Source organism: Chanodichthys erythropterus, chromosome 14 (assembly GCF_024489055.1).
Source record: "Chanodichthys erythropterus isolate Z2021 chromosome 14, ASM2448905v1, whole genome shotgun sequence".
NCBI lineage: Eukaryota > Metazoa > Chordata > Actinopteri > Cypriniformes > Xenocyprididae > Chanodichthys > Chanodichthys erythropterus.
This window is the reverse complement of record NC_090234.1, coordinates 7,446,809-7,467,852: the sequence shown is the minus strand read 5'-3', so window position 1 is coordinate 7,467,852 and position 21,044 is coordinate 7,446,809. Positions and strand designations below refer to the sequence as shown.

General features: G+C 36.2%; 1 protein-coding gene across 3 annotated transcripts in view; it reads right to left on the bottom strand.

The window, feature by feature from the left end:
- The window catches only part of chn1 (chimerin 1), a 75,906-nt gene that overhangs the window by 33,428 nt on the left and 21,434 nt on the right, over positions 1-21,044 (bottom strand). The gene's annotated exons all lie outside the window — the stretch shown is intronic.

Here is a 21,044-nt window from a genome sequence, read left to right as displayed (position 1 = left end):
GGTTTGGACTATAACAAGCTTCTTCCCGGGTTGGTGACATCATAAATCCTTGCTATTAACATAAACACGCCCCCGGGAACACGCAACAAAGTGGGCGAGGCCATGTGACAGTTTAATGGAAGCGGAAGAGTTGTTTACACCGAACGCGAGCTTCGCGACGCGTCAAAAGATATAGAACCCATTATAATCTGATATTTTCTACACTGGATGCGGCGCTGAAGAAGCTTCCTGAATCTACAACAGTTCAATGCTGGATTTACACAAAGACCATTACTAAAAGATGAAGCAGTTCCCACTTTAAAAGCAGAAGCTGCTGTTTATTGGCTTCAAACTGTAAGTACGTTTTATTGTTTGTCTTTTAAACGTAATGTTATAGTTCTGTTGCTATTGTTAATGCATCAAGGACATATACAAAGAGCAACTCGTTTTTGCTAGCCAGTTGGCTAAGTTCTAGTGCAACAAACACCAACGAACTTCTCTGTTCATAGACAAACAGTTTCATGCTATAAATTAAACGCTACCTTTACAAAAATGCGACTACTCAGGCATGTATTTACTACAGGAAAGCTTTAATCAGGATAAAACTGTATATTGAAAGCTAACAAACAGCAGTGACAGCATCTAAACACTTTGACACAAATACTAAATGAAATACCATTCATAAACATCCTTTAAAAGCCGTGATTGCAGAGGTTCTGCTTTACCCTCTTCATCTGGGTCTGATTCGGCTCAATTTGATACAGAAATATAGACACCATTATTTACATTTCCAGCTTAGCGCGTAACTACGAATGGTAATGGGCGTGTCGTTTCCGGACGCTTCAGCGACTCATGATACACTGGGCCAGCTACCAACCTGCCAACCAATCTGAGCACATCGCGTATTTCGGAGGGAGTGGCTTCATAGAAGCAGGAAGTCAAGCCGTTCATATGACAGTGGAAACAGAGGTGTAGAATAAAGCTAAAATATATGAAAAATACAGCGTTTTCAAAAAAACAAAGCATTAAGACATGTTAAACTGTGCCCCAAAAACACAATCAAGCCTAGAAAAAAAACACGTAACCACCCCTTTAACTCCTATGGCTGTTGTGTTTATGCATTACTTCAATGTGTAATTTTTTACTGGTTAGTGTTCTGAAATGTTTAAGTCATTTCTGCTGCTAAGTTTCAATAAATGATCTTTTTGGTCTGGAGTTTTGAGTTCTGAAATTTAGAGTATGATCATGTACAATGACCTCTTTAATCTCAAAAGAGCTAGAAAAATCGCCATGAAATGTCTCCTTTCATATCACCCACTTCTTATAAACACAAGCCTCTTTTTAGCAAACCACGCAAAAACTGGAATGAAAATGTTCTGGTTATGTAAAATGTTAAATGCGCTGTTGAGTTTGCATAATAACCGTCAGCTACCTAACCTCATTTCCTGTTCATCCCTCTATCTTCTTCCCTCTCTACTTTTTCTAAGCAGCATCAGTAACATCAACATCGTGATTTCACAGGCTTCCAATCATTGAAATGGCTTCATTCCATCAGTGCTCTGAAACACAGAGTTAAGTTTGAGAAAGTTTTTTTCTCTCAGCACTGCAGTGATGTGGGTGGTTATGTTATATAACGTTACATAAGGACGGAGTGATGCATAATCACAGCGCAGGCGATCAAACACTCAAAGCACCATATATGATGAATGATCATGCGGACCGGAACTGGGAGGCAAGTCTTACCACGCACATCATCGTCATCCTCGAGGAGAACGAACAATGTTACTATAGCAGCACACGCATCCCCTAACTAGAGATATTAAAAGAATATTTGGTTTTCAATACAAGTTAAGCTCAGTGACCAGCATTTGTGGCATAATGTTGACAACTTCAAAAAATAATCAACTCATCCCTTGTTTTCTTAAAAAAAAGAAAAGAAAAGAAGAAGCAAATCTAGGTTACAGTGAAGCATTTCTAATAAAAGTGTGAAATGTGAAAGGTATCATTTTCTAAAATGAATACATACAAAAGGACATTTGAAACGAGGATACAATCATACGTAAACACTTATTACAAAAACAAATTAAAAAATGCAAAAGAAAATGTGTATCATATTGAGGAAGAAAAACCTTAAAGAGCTTAACTCCAGAGTTATTTCATGTAAACGTACATTAATTCAGAAAACATTTTTAAAAAACTAACTGACCCCAAACTTTTGGAACCAGCTAGCAATACCCTAACGACCACAGTGCAACACTAATAAAATATTCATAACACCTTAGCAACCGCATAGTGCTTAAAGCCACAGCACTGTCGCAGAGAGCTTGACACAGACAAGCACAAAAGTCCAGTTTTTGACAGAATTTTCAAATTCCAGATTTAGTCAAAATTGAGTTACGACTTACTCTTATACTATAATCTGTCCTGTGACAAATGTGTTCAGCTCAACTATGCTCATATTCGGGAAAAAAAAAGACTTGATATCAATCTAAACAACAACAACAACAAAAAAATTAAACAAAACCTTTCCAGTGGTTTTGCTCAGTTGGAGTGTTGTCATAATTTCAGTGTTTAGGCTTTGTTATTGTTGTTCATGCTGAGCGGTGAAGGGTGGGATGAACAAGTGCAGAACTGCTTCTTTATCTCCATCTCTCTCTATACTAACTTTCTTCTTCACTTCCTCTGACTGTCACACAGTGTACCGCTGATCGATTGTGTTACGCAACTCTGCTACATTCCTGTCTCCCCCGCATGACAGCAGAGCAAGGACAGACACACACTAGAGACAGTGTCGCATGGGCTACAGTCAAGTGTTTTTAACCCATACCTTGTCACAACAGTGGTATATCTATAACATCCGATCCATTTGCTGTAGTTTAGAGATTTCAGACCGTCACTGGCAATACATTAATTCCAAAAGACAATCTTTAAAACCTCAGAAATGTTTTGAAATAGTCATAGGGGTCTAAAACAGTTGAGATCTGTGCTGAGATTAAAGCCTATCAGTGTACAAACACAAAGCAAAATCTAATCTGTGTATAGAGGAGTTTACAGATAGCTGTGAAGCTTTAGTTTCAACAATCAGATCAGATATGTAGCTGCTAATGTAGGTTAAAGGGTTAGTTCACCCAAAAATAATGTCATTTATTACTCACCCTCATGCTGTTCTACACCCGTAAGACCTTTGTTCATCTTCAGAACACAAATTAAGATATTTTTGATGAAATCCGATGACTCAGTGAGGCCTCCATAGCCAGCAATGACATTTCCACTCTTAAGATCCATTAATGTACTAAAAACATATTTAAATCAGTTCATGTGAGTACAGTGGTTCAATATTAATATTATAAAGCGTCGAGAATATTTTTGGTGCGGCAAAAAAACGAAATAACGACTTATTTAGCGATGGTCGATTTCAAAACACTGCTTCATGAAGATTCGGAGCGTTATGAATCAGTGTATCAAATCATGATTCGGATCGCGTGTCAAAACGGCAACGGCGGAAATCACGTGACTTTGGCGCTCCGAACCGCTGATTCAATTCATAACGCTTCCGAAGCTTCCTGAAGCAGTGTTTTGAAATCGGCCATCACTATATAAGTAGTTTTTTAGTTTTTTTTTGGCGCACCAAAAATATTCTTGTTACTTTATAATATTAATATTGAACCACTGTACTCACATGAACTGATTTAAATATGTTTTTAGTACATTAATGGATCTTGAGAGAGGAAATTTCATTGCTGGCTATGCAGACCTCACTGAGCCATCAGATTTCATCAAAAATATCTTATTTTGTGTCTTACAGGTGTGGAACGGCATGAGGGTGAGTAAAAAACATTATTTTCATTTTTGGGTGAACTAACCCTTTAAATGACAATTATTATAGTAACTACTGTGAAACCTGTGAATGTCAAGGAATTATTAAAATCAGAAGGTTTCATCTAATAACATTGTTTAGTAAATGCAGCAAAAATTATGCAATTATGTATCTTAAGAGTCGAAGAATTAAAGCTTTTCTAGTTGACTAGTGCTCTACAGTACTAACTCACCCATCTAAAGATAATGAATACTACTAGGAGAGCTAATTCAAGAACAACTTCATGTTAGCAAAAAAATATGCTAAAACAAATATTCATTAAATACTCACTCAAAATCCATTGAGAAGTATTTTGTAAGCCTATTTCCACCACAAAATAAGATAAAATTTGGGGGGGGGTTGTTGTTGTTTTGTTGTTGTTGTTTTTTTTTGTCAAACTGCAAGATGTTAATTCAACATTGTGAGATATAAACTCAAAGTCAGAATTGTGATATAGAAATTCACAATTATTACTTTTTTATTCCATGGTGAAAACAGGCTTCCAGAACAATGCACATTTTCAGTTTTCAAATACTTCTCAAAGGATTCTGAGTCAGTATTTAGTGAACTGTGATTAAAAAAATCTCACAATTTTTAAGGTAACGCCTCGCAGTTTAAAAGACATTGGGCCCTAACATATACCAAATATTAAAAATAAAAGGATTACAATGTAAAAGTTTTTTATTGTGTACATAAAGATAAAAACGCCTACATGTCATAATGGATAGTCATTGCATGTATCAGAATGACCTATTTGCAGTAATGATGAATGAAATTTGACCAATCGTGGCGATACACACATGTATTTAAACTGACTCATGTTGAGGGTGTCTATATTCCACCATGTAAACAGCAATCCGCCATGGTGCAAGCACACCTGGCATTTAAAGCGAATGGGAGACGACACTCTGATTGGTTTATTGCACGTTACGCCCAAAACACACCCATGACTCATTAAGAGACTACGCACAACCCTTTTTGACCATGCGCCTGGCACGCCAACCATTTTTTCCATCGTCAAACTTGCAAAAGTGGATTCGGACATGCCCTAAGTGCACCTGCTCCATGTGCTTCAGACCATGAGCTTACATCCTTAAAACAGAGCCCAAAATGATCAAATCAAAAATGTGTTATAAACTGGCAATTCTGAGAAAAAAAGGCAGAATTGCGAGATGTTACCTCAAAGTGTGGGTGGAAAGTCTTCTATACATTGTTCACTGTCAAGGTCACCTGTAGATTTTAGGACTTTGGGACAATTTTGACACAGTTACTGGCAGTTAGTAGTCTCAAACCGGCCCAACAGATAAATCACTATCACATGCTATTTTTGTATCCGAGGTTCAAGCTATACGGAACACGTCAAGTGTGACGTGTGCATGTTTCCTGCATGGATGAGCAGTGCTTTTCCAGACTGCTGAACATCCGCCATGATTTCTGTAAACTGTAGCACTCCTGAATCACCTTTAGTGTCTGAATCATTCAACCTGTTCGCCTGCTGAAATGATTCATCGAACCGAAGACATGCACAACTCCTACATCAGAGCCCTCTTCACTGACGCAGAGTGTTTATCCATGTTAGAGAGGATATCTGAACAAACAAGTTTTATATTTAGAGCCTCGTTCATGAGTCAAACGTACAATGGAAAACTGTAGAACGTCGGCAGTAATATTTACAGATGTGCGCAATGATGGTGAGGAGGAGTAAAGAATATTAATCAAACAGAATAACGAGCGTATGATAAATGAAGGGCTGGTGTTATTCATACAACTAGAAGGAAATTCACAGAAAGTGTGACGTGTAAGATGTGACATTAACACAATATTTCAAAAAACATTTCAGCAATGACTAAGGAGCATAGCTATGACATACACAGTTGATAGTCTATCACAGTGGGGATTTTCCATTGACACACACACAGACGGACACACTGGAGATGCATCAGTCCAGTGTGCTCCACAAATGTCAGGCTTGTTTTATTTGATCTAATGAGCCCTGCGGCTCTCGCTGCAGCAGTTACACCAGAGGGATTTCAAAATTAATCATCATGAAGAATACTGACACTCACACACGCACTCACTACCTCATTTTGCTCACAGGATCTCAGACCACCAAATAATTTTACATAATATACTGTATTACACATCATACCACTAGTTAGTAGATCGCTGCACCAAAGTAAGGCTGCACAATTAGGACAAAAATCATAACTGTCAATTATTCCCATGAAATTGTAATTACGATTATTACAGTTACATTGGATTATGTTTTGAATAGCTTTATAACATTGTTTGAAGCAACTGCATGCCATATTATTTTATGTAAAAAAAACAAAACAAAAAACAAGCTGAAAACACATTTTTTATTGCTTTCATTAAGCCCCAAATGTCAACTATACATTGGTTTGGTTTCTTCTTTAAATTAAAAAGTAAACACATCCATATAATAATAATAATAATAATAATAATAATAATAATAAATATAGCTGCGGGCAGCGATGGCGGGCCCAAGCCCGGTGGCACCGCCACCCCGGTGGCTTCAGGGCAACTGTGCACAGCGGGCAATAGGCATTTAAAACGGTTAAACATCAAAGGACTGTCAAATTCACTCCACATTTACTGCACTACAAGGTGCTTCAAAGGATTACATGTGCCAAGTTTTAACATTATTCTGATGAATTTTGAAGCAAATCAGGTAAAAATAAGAGGGTGATCTCAATGTATGCTAAAGTGACACATTTTCTGCTTCCAGTTGGTGGCGCTATGACTTTGAATCACAATAGTCACATCTATGTGATCAGCCTTGTACAACGAAGACTAAGCCAAAGTTTCATCAAAATCAATTAATGTATGCAGAAGTTATAACACTTTGTTTCCCTTTTCTTGCCATAAATTCGTTGCCTCGCCACGGCCAAACCGTTTGAGATATCCAAAATCCTTTTGCAATTAAACAACTTCAATGTGTTAACAAAAAGGTAAAAATAGCTTGGTGTAAATTGGATAAACCCTGTAGGAGTAGTAGTATAAAATTCATAGCCTGTTTTTAAAAAAAATTAACATTCAAACAAAAATAGCCGACTTCCTGTTTGTCGGAGCCAATGAATGTAAATTAGAAAATTGTTCGGCTTGATGAGAATAATATGTGTACCGAGTTTGGTGACTGTAGGAAAAACTAACCCCCCCACTTTTGGTCAAAAGATGGCCTTACTGAGCCCCTCCACCACGCCCATTTCTATGGCTTTGTCCATGTCTACTGGTTGACAATATTGATGTGTGTGTCGAGTTTCATGCAATTTGAAGCATGTTAAGAGCCTCAAAAACACTCAAGAATATTATTACAGTTTGACCTGTTGCCATGGCAACAATATTTCAAATATCAAAAATCCTGTCATAGGTCTACATCTGCTGTGTATTGACATTACACTGATGAAGTTTGAAGCAAATCAGGTAAAAATAAGAGGGTGATCTCAAAGCATTTCAACAAGTGATACTTGTCCTTCTGCCAGTTGGTGGCGCTATAACTTTGACTCACAATAGTCACATCCATGTGATCAGACTACTACAACCAACACACTCATGAAGTTTCATAAAGATCAATATATGTATGCAGACGTTATAACATTTCCTGTTTCCTTTTTCTCGCCATAAATTTGTTGCCTCACCGCGGCCAAACCGTTCGAGATATCAAAGATACGCTGGCAATTTTTAATCATCAATGTCTTGACTTTAATCGCATACAAAATAAAAGTTTGAGTTTGCATAATATATGTGTGAGTACTGCGTGTAATTAATATGTATATATAAATACAAGTTAATGTATATATTTAAGAGAAATGTGTTATTTATGTACAAAATATTTGTATTTATATATATTTACATTTACATTTATGCATTTGGCAGACGCTTTTATCCAAAGCGACTTACATTGCATTATACTACACATTTGTATCTGAGTATGTGCAATCCCTGGGATCGAACCCATGACCTTGGCACTGCTAGTGCCATGCTCTAACCACTGAGCTACAGGAAAGCTATAATATAAATTATATATAAATATAAATAAATACATATACTTGTAAATATTTCTCAAATATATACATGAATGTGTTTGTATTTATATGTACATAATAATTACACACAGTACACCCACATATATTAGGCAAACAAACTTTTAGTTTGTATGCGATTAATCACGATTAATCGTTTGACAGCCCTACAGCGTACACTTGCGTCACTGGTGGGTCCTTTTGTGCTGGGTTAGACCTTTTACACTCTGAAGTAGTTGTGATTCGCCTCTCACAACATAACATGCTCTTAACATACCTCTAAACATGCAGAATAATGTACGTGGATCTTTTTTGTTGTAATTGTGCCTTTGAACGATTAAAATTTGATTAATTGTATATATCTTTATATATACGGATATATAATTGTATATATCTGTATATAATTGTATTAATTGTATATATTAAATTTGATGAATTTTATATATCTAGTATATAGTACATACACAAAAAAAATCACCAAAACACTAGCTGATTAAAAGACATTAAAAGTACAATATGTAAGATTTTTGCATTAAAATATCCAAAAACCACTAGAACATTGTTATATATTTTGTTGACCTGTGTTACATTATTCCAAATGTTTCCGACAATGTTTAAACCAGAGAAATCTGCAATTTTAAGCAGTAACACGGCCGTGTCATTGCATCGCCTGTCAAAGGCGTCATATCCGCGTTACCCTCGGCTGTCGGTAGAAACCATGGAATAACAGTGCGCTTCCTGAAAAAATACAGAAGTAGTAGTTGTAGCGTCAAAGCTGACGATCTCTGGTAGCTTCTAGCAAGCTTGTTTGTTTTGCACATTTGCAAAAATGGACCATATGGACCACAATTACTCATTAGTTGTTGCGGGTTCTGTTGCTAAAGAAAACCCCATAAAGAAAAAACAGCTGGAGGTGAACATGACAACTCCCATGATTCCATGCTCCGTCAGTGCACCACCAAGCTACACCTTTGTCATTGTTTTGAATAAGCGACCTCTAATGTTAATGCTGACCTCTAAAGTTAATTCTGAGATTAATACAGCACTTCAATTGAAAAGTTAATTCAGCACTTCAACACAGATTCCAGTTACTGTATCTAAATCAACATTAATACATTTAACTTAAGTGTCCATATACAGTAGTGTCCTAGAAATATTGACATCTTATGAACACATGCAAAAACAAAAGATAACCAATTAAATATTAATAACTGATTATGTTATCAGTGTATGCTTTTTACTGTGAGCTTTTTGTTTTACTATGCATGTTTGCATAGTAAAATAAAACCTGTAGCTGTAGTTTGCCAGATAATTTTGTCAGAAAAACACCTTTACCAAGTCTTGTGTTTTGTTTTTCCTTCATATTTAAAATATTTGATAAAAATATAAAATATTTTCCTCACATTTTGACTTGTAGGGCCATAAAAAACAAATAATGGTGACTACTGTAACTTTTGAGGCCAATGAACAGGGACACAGTGGTGTGTTGTTTCTTTTTTTAAACATGTGATAATCTTTTAACAGGCCTAATGGGGTTGAATAGAGGGCGACTGCTCCATACTGCCAAGATACACAACCGCAAGTAGCCGTCAAATAACCAATCAGCTCTCAACGGAGACTCCTCTCCAGCGCTCTGCCCTCGTCTTATTATCAGAAACGTATTGTCCGTTAAACAGAGGCAGTTTCTCTCTCTTTACTGTGACTGTTCCACTGCCAAACAAAAACAAAGCAGCTGATTGGTTAATCCAAACATTCTTAGCCAATCTGTGACGTTCCACTGCCAAACAAAAACAAAGCAACTGACTGGTTAATCGAAACATTCTTAGCCAATCAGAATGAACTTAATGGCTTTGTCTGCACTGGCCTGAGTAAACGTGTAACAAACTCAAAATGAAACGCTGCAGTGAGGAACACTTTGATGTGGCAGATAGTGAATCTGACAGTCAGTGCATCAAGCTTTATTAAATAAGTCATTTCCAATTTTCATTTTTGAAATAAAAAAAAAATTTAATTGAATGGAAAACTAACCAACTTTCTCCACAGTCTTAAATGAGCAAAAACTGCAAAAACTTTACAATACCATTTTTCACACCTGGTTTATTTAGAGCATTTGTTTCAGAATCTGAATCATTTTCCCCCTTATGATGGGTACACTAAAAGATTTTTAAAATGCAAGAGACCACGACTGTGAACACTGGAAATCTCACAAAATCTATCTATATGACGATAATACGGACGATAGGCAGGAAGAAACTGCGATGATAGTGTTAAAAAAAATGAAAAGGGTTTGGGTGAAGTCGTGAAGACGGCGGGAACATGGTCTTTACTTTCTGCTGCGCCATGACTGTTTGTTATACTTCTGTCAACTCTCTTTCTGATTGGATATGGTTTCGTTTCAAGTGACAATCTCCAGTGCATCTTTGTCCTCAGGGTTCCCCGCACATCAGGATTTGTGATCGTAAATATTCAACATGTTCGCAATCAAGGAGGCTCCGACGTTCTTCAGAGCAGATTTAGTCACTCTTAACACACCTCACACCACAGGGAAATCTGACAAGATAATCTGTAGAACCATCAAGATAATCGGGACATTACCTAGGAATGTTGCAAGGGGAGAAATCAGTTTATCCTGTGGTGTGTACTCAGCATTACTTTGGTTTGTTTAGGCATAAATAAACATTCGCAATCATGCTCGGGTCCACATAAAACACACACACAAAACAGTCTGAGATCACCTGAACGACGTGGACTCAAATTCTGGAGTGATTCGCTTGTGATGAGAAGACAAACTGACCCAACGGACCAACAAACTAGGCTGTGTCATAATGCGTTACGTAAAAAGCAGCAGTTCTGATGGATGAGCCCCTCTTATGCTGTCTAATTGCTCTTCACTGAAAAAAGGTACATTGCAAGAATGCCTTTCTCATTCTAACTGATAAATTATACAAACCCGATTCCAAAAAAGTTGGGACACTGTACAAATTGTGAATGAAAACAGAATGCAATGATGTGGAAGTTTCAAATTTCAATATTTTATTCAGAATACAACATAGATGACATATCAAATGTTTAAACTGAGAAAATGTATAATTTTAAGGGAAAAATAAGTTTTTGAATTTTATGGCATCAACACATCTCCAAAAAGTTGGGACAAGGCCATGTTTACCACTGTGTGGCATCCCCTCTTCTTTTTATAACAGCCTGCAGACGTCTGGGGACTGAGGAGACAAGTTGCTCAAGTTTAGGAATAGGAATGTTGTCCCATTCTTGTCTAATACAGGCTTCTAGTTGCTCAACTGTCTTAGGTCTTCTTTGTCGCATCTTCCTCTTTATGATGTGCCAAATGTTTTCAATGGGTGAAAGATCTGGACTGCAAACTGGCCATTTCAGTACCCGGATCCTCCTTCTACTCAGCCATGATGTTGTAATTGATGCAGTATGTGGTCTGGCATTGTCATGTTGGAAAATGCAAGGTCTTCCCTGAAAGAGACGACGTCTGGATGGGAGCATATGTTGTTCTAGAACTTGGATATACCTTTCAGCATTGATGGTGCCTTTCCAGATGTGTAAGCTGCCCATGCCACACGCACTCATGCAACTCCATACCATCAGAGCTGCAGGCTTCTGAACTGAGCACTGATAACAACTTGGGTTGTCCTTGTCCTCTTTAGTCCGGATGACATGGTGTCCCAGTTTTCCAAAAAGAACTTCAAATTTTGATTTGTCTGACCACAGAACAGTTTTCCACTTTGCCACAGTCCATTTTAAATGAGCCTTGTCCCAGAGAAAACGCCTGCGCTTCTGGATCATGTTTAGATATGGCTTCTTTTTTGACCTATAGAGTTTTAGCCGGCAACGGCGAATGGCACGGTGGATTGTGTTCACCGACAATGTTTTCTGGAAGTATTCCTGAAGCCATGTTATGATTTCCATTACAGTAGCATTCCTGTATGTGATGCAGTGCTGTCTAAGGGCCGAAGATCACGGGCATCCAGTATGGTTTTCCGGCCTTGACCCTTACGCACAGAGATTGTTCCAGATTCTCTGAATCTTTGGATGATATTATGCACTGTAGATGATGATAACTTCAAACTCTTTGCAATTTTTCTCTGAGAAACTCCTTTCTGATATTGCTCCACTATTTTTCGCCGCAGCATTGGGGAATTGGTGATCCTCTGCCCATCTTGACTTCTGAGAGACACTGCCACTCTGAGAGGCTCTTTTTATACCCAATCATGTTGCCACTTTACCTGATAAGTTGCAAATTGGTCCTCCAGCTGTTCCTTATATGTACATTTAACTTTTCCTACCTGTCCCAACTTTTTTGGAATGTGTAGCAATCCAAAATGAGCCAATATTTGGCATGACATTTCAAAATGTTTCACTTTCAACATTTGATATGATATCTATATTCTATTGTGAATAAAATATACGTTTATGAGATTTGTAAATTATTGCATTCCTTTTTTTATTCACAATTTGTACAGTGTCACAACTTTTTTGGAATCAGGTTTGTATATGTAGCCATCACATAATTGTGTGTGTAATGACAGTTACAGATAAAGCCACAATAATGAACAAAAACAGGTGTAATCTGACCAATAAGAGGACAGTTTCACTCACATGTGACTTGCATAAACACATTTTGGTATGCTTTGAAACATTTCCTTGTGAAAACGAACCGAACCAAGTTGAATATTCAACATTGTAACAATTTCTCTGTTTCAGAGCAAAGTAAACAATTAAAAAATGCCCTCAATCAAGTCATGATCATCCACATTTACATGCCAACTTCCATCTCTTATTGGCTTTTAGCAACCCACCTTATTTTCACGTTAAGGGATTAGCCAATCTTAACAGAGGACATTTACATATAGAGGTTTTAAAGGTACACAGCAAAACACTTCAGATATGATGCGATCACAAACTCCAAATGCAGCCTTTCACTGTGTGATAGTGTGCGTGAATAAAGTTGCTCGACACACGCGCACTAGAAAGTTTCATCTTTGTTCAGTGTCTGTGCTATTTCTCTCTAAAAGTTATGAGCATTAAAAATATCCTTGTTTAAACTACAGTTGTGTGTATCTTTTAACCCCTTCACATTAGCACTATTCAATGTGGCCATCTTGTTTTTGTCTTCCCAGGAATTTGTTGTTGTTCGGCTTTGTCCATTTCTTTTGTAAAATAACGTTCCGGGCAAGTGTTGCCACCTTGTGGACAAAATAACTGCTGCAGAAAATTTCAAAGCACATATACGAGCCGAGTACGCATAAGATTCGCATAAAAACTTCAGGCTTACTTTTTGCTGAGTGAAGGGTCAGATAGAGTGTGAAAAGGGGGCATAAAAACATGTATGCTACGACTGCTTCAAACATTGTGTTTAAAATTCAGCCTAACCCTCTACTAAAACTGAAAACAGACTTGCAAAGACAGCAACATTGCTTAATATGAAAGTGCATCCAACAGAATAACCGCATCTTACATAAGTGTCCATGAAACAAGCTCATAATGTCCTACAGCAACCAAGACACAGTGTCTCTCTTTACTGCCACGGGTAACCATGAGAAACCAGGCCATGTTACACAACACTCACTGCAAACATCAGCTGACTTAGAAATACTTTGATAACTCTTTCAGCCTATGATGATTCTTAAGATTCAGTAAAGAAAAATCGTTGAACTTTGGACTGAAAAGTGTGTAAGCGATTAGAAATAATGGTTCAACGGATCACAAAACGCACGGTTCAGATCATATTATGGTATTTGAGTCATGGATCGGAATCTGGATCATTTTTCGGATCAGCGAGAAAATAAATAATTGAATTAATTGATTAGTTCAATTTCCATGTATTACTTAAAGAACACTTCAAGTACTTCAATACCACAGCAAAAACTATTATCCTAACTAATAAAGTTCAATCAGTCAGAAAAAAAATATATAGAAGAATTATGTAGTATTCAGGTAGGCTAGAGAAATGTAAAATAACACTATAGTGTTGTTCACTGTATAAATTAAATATAGATTCATCTTTGTTAAAGATGTGTTTTGTTGTTTGATTATCATTAATGACTTACACAGCAGCAGGTATTTATAGGTCAATGTGACTTTAAGAGCAAATGCACAGATCCTGTTTATCCAAATAATGATACACATCCAATTTCTTTCTCAACTTTTTAATGTTGACTTAAGACATAACCAACTATGTATAGGAGAATACTAGTCGAGATGGGTTTTTTGATCATTGTGTGTGTACGTGTCCGTTCAAGCTCAAGGAGATGCGAAAGATGAGTCAATTCTGTGTTCTGAAAAGCGCCTCTGTGTGTGCGACTGTGCGCTCAGATAAGAGTGCGAGTAGTGAATTGAGTTCTCTTTTGCCTCTTTTTGTGCTGAAATGGTTTAAAATTGCTTGAATGTGTAAATTGGCAAGACAAAACACGCCCAAATGATAAACTCTCACTCTATCAGTGGTGTAGTCGGGGCCATACGCACGTATACGCCGTATACTTACTTTTTGCCCAGGGCTGTTTGCGTATTACTATTTCTGAAGATCAGAATTTGCATATACCCACTTGTATTTTTTGCATCGAAAGTCCATCTATTGTCATGTTAACTATGTGTCCAATGCTGTTGCGTAAACTCAGGATTCTTTGTTGTAATTGGTGCATTAGCACTTCTCTCATTCCACCTTTTCCCACCCATCGTTGAATAAAAATATCAGGCCTGACTGTGCGTGTTCACGCTGCAACGGTGGGGCCTAGTCCGTACGGATCACGAATATTAAATTTCTGGCTGATATAAGGATAAGTTGTATGTGTCCCAAAGTCAATTAGCTAATAAATTTCTCATCTGAGGACTGATATTAAAGGTCAAGGGTCAAAACCCAGAACTGGACACCGGAATGTTGGCAGAGGGTTTTGTTTTTCCAATATCTTTGCTCATATTACCAAAGACTGTGTGTTGCTGATCTACTGCTGACCTGCTTTGACCACAACAGGATCTCACTGTGTCACTGCAACACACTATTGATTTTAGATACAGTTACACTGAACAGACAGTCCCACAAAACAGACTGCGCAGGGAAATTCATATTTTCCCAACACGGACCTGAGACCCAAGATTAATATACAAATACAGTCATCATAATATTTATACCCTTGAAAATGCCTTTTCCACCCATTGTTTGTGAACAGATTGAGCATGGGCAGAGGAGACCAGCGAAGAGCCGCTGTGAATAATTACTGCACGTTTAAATCATCACTGATTATCTGATTACATGCATGAATTAATGTGGAGATAAATTCACTGTGTGCATCTGTCAGCTGCTCATTAACTCAACATCAATCACATCTGTACAGCAGGACAAATCACCCACACACCTGCAGGGTGACATTTCTGAAAATTAATGATTGTTTTCAAACTTGTAGCTCAAACTCTTCTTTTGGCCACCTCACCTTTAAGTACAGATTTATTTTTACTAGATCTGCACTGATCGGCCGGCCAGGGACCGGAATCAGCTGATTTTCCACATGATCGGCCCGGACCGGTGACCGCCACCGTCTCACATCTTTCCGATTCAGAGCCTGTATCTGTAACAGTACTTAACTCCCTGAGGTCCGAAAATGCGCCGGCGCGTTTTGGAGGATTTTTTTTCACATTGCAGCAAAACAGACTTAAAATACTCTGTCATTTCTTGTCATAGAGACATAAATAATATATCAATTGAAACTAGAATGTCTTTTTTTTTTGTGTACACTCAGAGTAAAAACACGATGTTGTGTTTTTTGTAAAATAAAGAAACTAACATGATTCGTGATCTCTCCTCTCCCTCTGAACGAAGTCCAATCTGATAGTTCTCAGAAAATGAACTGTAACTTATGAATACTTGATGGATCCGAAATGGTCAATATTTATATTCATGCACTTTTATTAATATTCATTTTTAATCATTTATGGCTTATGATTTATCAGTTTTACTTTTGCTTTCATTTATTTATGTACTCATACTTTATAGATTAATTCTTATCATATTTTCAAGTATTTACTTGCTATTGTACCCTTATGGTTATTTTTATTTTATATCTAAGAGCATGTATGTATGTTCAGTTGTTCTTCAAGTGTTCCAATGTGACAGGTCACGCTGACACGTTTGTGGTTAGACATTGGACGCCTGCAGAATTAACCATTTGAATTCTGATCAAAATATGTCTGTTATTTTTCCTGATGACATTTAAAAGGGTAAGATTTGCAAAATTCCCAAAGGGGGTCAAAACAACTTTTATATCTATTTTTGACACTGGGTAAAACCATTTAACCTTTTCTTTTAACAAACACATCTGTTTGTGTGGGATGTAAATTTCCCTATATGCTCATGGTATAAAGCTGACCAAGTCATTGATAATTCAGCTTTTTCCCTCCTTTGCTCTCCTTGGCTTCTACTTCTTGTCTCTTATCTGCAAATGTCTTAATTATTGCTCTTTTTGATCTTCATCTATTAGATACAATACTCTAAATTTTACAATACTCTAAATTTATTATTAACTATTGACTAATACTTTATGATGGTTATCTTGCCTTTTGGTTTTATTAAGTATTTTTCATTATCGATTAAGGTTTTTGTGTGAGGCTAAATTTAATTGTAATGAATAAATAATTTTCCATCAACTTTATCTACTGCCTGGATCTCATTTTCACAAGTTTTTGCATCAATACTAATGACAGAAAAAAAATGACACTTATGTCTAAAGAAATGTTGAAATGACAGGTTTTAAATCGTGCAAGTCAAATCGAAAATAAACATTCTGTGTTTATGTAATCTGTATGAAAAGAGAGCCATGTCAGAAGTCCGATTCAGCTCATTATCAGCTAATGCTGCCACGCCTACGGAGCCAGTGCTATTCAGACGCAAATTCTGAGGCAATACATGCATTCATCATCTCAATCGTGTATTTATTGTCTTGAAAAGTGTTTATTTGGATGTTAAAGCCATGGTTAGCGATCTCTAGAAGACATGCCGTTAGTTCCTAGTTCCTTTTCTTCTTTATATGAATTTGTGGCCTAAAGGTGAACAGAGCGCCCTCCGGCTGCAAGTATGAATTAAAAACACAGTATCCAGCACTCATAGTGATGACAATAGATATTACTTCTCAGTATAGAAAATTGACATAAATATATAAGAATCCATCAATATTTCTCCAAATGTGCATGCTTTTAAGCTAAAAGCCTATATGAAATGCCTTAGAGGTAACATAATTGTGCAGACACTTTGCATCACAGAAATACATTATATTTTAAAGAATATAATAGAATACTATTATTTTAAATTGTAATAATATTTCACAGTATTGCTGTTTATGATGAGCTGAGACATTATTTCTGAGGGGTTTTTTTCACAGCCTACTTGACTGAAAGGCCTCATTAATATGCAAGTAATTTTAGGTCATTATTATGTGATTCTTTTGTTTTCTCAGGTGTAAATGGTCCATTATTCATGATGATTCACACCTCCAAGCATACAGTGTTTCTTGACAAAAAGTGTCTTACAAAAACTAAATCAATATATTGTTTTATATGAAGGAGTAGGCAGCATAATTTTTTCATAATTCTGAAGCAAAAACTCTACACTCTACTCTACTTAGTCTACAACCTCCAATACCCAGAAGTCTTGTGAACACAGATTTTAATATACTTTTTTTGGCCTTATTTCAGTGACTTAAGTTTTTTGTTTTTTCAATAATCACGCATAAACATTATTCCTTCAAAAATACATGTACATACATGTTCCTCACATATTATTGTAGCCTAGTTTGTGCTGAATACAGAGTAATGACACTTTTGTCATTTATATGTTTATGAACAACTGAAAAAAGCACAAATGTCAGGGCATGTCAAAACTTCTCCAAGCCCCAAATCAGCCTCAGACTCCAGAGGATTAAGCATTTTACTCATACTGAATGTAGGCTCAAAGATGCACTAGTCCGACACCTGAGAGACATGCCGATAAAAACAAAACAAAAAAAAAACTAAAAAAAACAATTGATTCATAAGATGAGAAATCATGTTTATATTCTAAAATCAAAATAAAACTGAACACCTCAATATTGCAATAAATCAAGGTTGACAACAGCCTTTTAAACGTCTAAACTCTCTCAGTTAAGCTCAAGTGCACAAAAAAACCCATAAGTAAACCAATATCTTTCAAAAAGGTCTTGGCAATAAAGCGTATAAATAAAATAATGTTAAGTAAAATGAACTAATCAAGTCTACTTGCACTGGATGTGCTGGTTTCGGCCTCATCGCCGGCTGCACTTATGACCTCATCTAGGGCCCTATGAAATCTGTTTTATTTTGTCCAAAATTCCATTTTTTCCATTTAAATTTTTCTGGATTCTTTTTTTTTTTTTTTTTTTTTTTTTTTCTCTGTTTTTTTTTGACTCCATTTTAATGGTTAAATTAAATCTTAATAATCAAAAAGCATGTCTAATCAATGGAAATAATGAAACTTATCTAATTTACCAACAATTTATTAAATTACGTTTTATTCTTTCCCCTCAAATTCTGTTTTATTTTTACCAAATTCTGTTTTCTGTTTGAACTTTTCTGGATTCCATTTTAATGGTTTAATTACATTTTAATAATCAAAAAAGCATGTCTGTTTAATTGAATTCTTAAAATCAACGAAATTATTTAATTAAAAAAGTATTTTTATGATTTTTTTTTTTCGTATTTTTCTGTTCCGTATTTTAATTTTTCCGGCAATCAAATGAACGCAAACCATTTAATTTATCTTTTAATCATGAAATTAAACTTTTTTGTCAAAAAATGTTTTGCACAACAGAGCTTTACTGTTAAAATTTAATAATTTATTATTAAATAAATTTATCTAAATTCTACTCTACAACACTAATATGTTTCTCTCAAGTTAAATCGAACTTTTATTTTAATGGGTTGCCGAGAGCTTTGAGTTTCTCTGTGTTTATGACAATAGTTTTCTCAAACGAAGCGGTTAAATGCTGATGAAATGACTTTCAGAGCGGCTCTGGAGATGAATTATGTGCGTTCATTTCCTCATATAATGAGGCGACAGAGGATGAAAACATTGCGAGCGTCGCACGTACTTAAGTGTGCGTGTGTGAGGTAAATGAAATCGCGCTTCCACGTCATTCATTTCAGAGGCTCACAGACATGCAGGGATTCATATTTAAATAGTCTATTTGCGGTTTAATATTCACGGACACGGACACATCTCCTAAATCAAACCTCTACGATTCAGCAGCTACCTGCTAGTGCACTCGCATTTGTGAGTAGCCTTGTTGACAAGTTTGGGCACAAGATATACTACCTTCAATGCCCTTAGATGGAGATATCACTTCTTTATAGCAGACAAAACCTGCTGCAGAAAAAGTTAGGTGCCATGCAAAATGTAATTTGTAATTGCATTACTCATCACAAATGTATTGGAGTAAAAAGTACATTTACTTGTTTAAAAATGTAGTCAAGTAGAGAGTAAAAGTTGCCAATATCTTTGATAATCAGTACAACTACAAAGTAGCCAAAAAGATACTTAAGTAGAGTAACTAATTACATTTACTTAAATAATTTACACCACTGCAATGCGCAGTGTTTCCATGACTGTCCAAAGAAGGCAAATATGAGTACGCGATTGGTTGTTGCTAAGCATCTGGCTGTAATATTCTAACACTGCATTGTTTGGCACCACAATGTAGGGTTAATACCATAAAAGTAGTGCTAACATAACTCTGGGTTAAAAGCGGTGCTAACCCCGCTTCTAAATTACAAATGTGAAACGTTCCTTTACCCAGGGTTAAAAGCTGCGTTTAGAATGATGATAACCCAGGTTGAGCACAGTTTGAAAATCCCTAATTGTTGGTATAATATAGTATGTCCAATACCATTCAAAAGATTGGGGTCTTTTAACGATTTGAAAAGAATTCTGCTCATATTCCGCTCACCAAGGCTGCATTTATTTGATCAAAAATGCAGTGATATTGTGAAATATTAATACAATTTAAAATAACTGTTTTCTATTTGAATATATTTTAAAATGTAATTTATTACTGTAAAGGCAAAAAAATATGATTTGTGTTTTTTTCTGGAAATGGTGATACTTTTTTTCTGGATTCTTTAAAGGTGCCCTCGAATGAAAAATTTAATTTATCTTGCCATAGTTAAATAAAAAGAGTTCAGTACATGGAAATGACATACAGTGAGTCTCAAACTCCATTGTTTCCTCCTTCTTATATAAATCTCATTTGTTTAAAAGACCTCCGAAGAACAGGCGAATCTCAACATAACACCGACTGTTACGTAACAGTCGGGATCATTAATATGTACGCCCCCAATATTTGCATATGCCAGCCCACGGTCCCAACATTATCCTTATGAAAGGCATTAGACAAGGGCAAAACGTCTGGATGTGCACAGCTGAATCATCAGACTCGGTAAGCAAGCAAGGACAACAGCGAAAAATGGCAGATGGAGCAATAATAACTGACATGATCCATGATATCATGATATTTTTAGTGATATTTGTAAATTGTCTTTCTAAATGTTTCGTTAGCATGTTGCTAATGTACTGTTAAATGTGGTTAAAGTTACCATCGTTTCTTACTGTATTCACGGAGACAAGAGCCGTCACTATTTTCATTTTTAAACACTTGCAGTCTGTATAATTCATAAACACAACTTCATTCTTTATAAATCTCTCCAACAGTGTGTAATGTTAGCTTTAGCCACGGAGCACTATCAAACTCATTCAGAATCAGTGTAAACAATAAAACAGCATACAATCACATGCATGCCGCATGCATGACGAACACTTTGTAAAGATCCATTTTGAGGGTTATATTAGCTGTGTAAACTTTGTTAAGGCACTGTTTAAGGCAAGCGCGATCTCTGTGGGTGTGGACCATGGGATTTAAAGGGGCCACAGCATAAATTGGCGCGTTTATAATGATGCCCCAAAATAGGCAGTTTAAAAAATGGGGTATTTTGAGCTGAAACTTCACAGACACATTCAGGAGACACCTTAGACTTATATTACATCTTTTAAAAACATAATCTAGGGCACCTTTAATGAACAGAAAGTTCAAAAGAACTGAATTTATTTGAATAGAAATATTTTTTAACATTATAAATGTGCATACTGT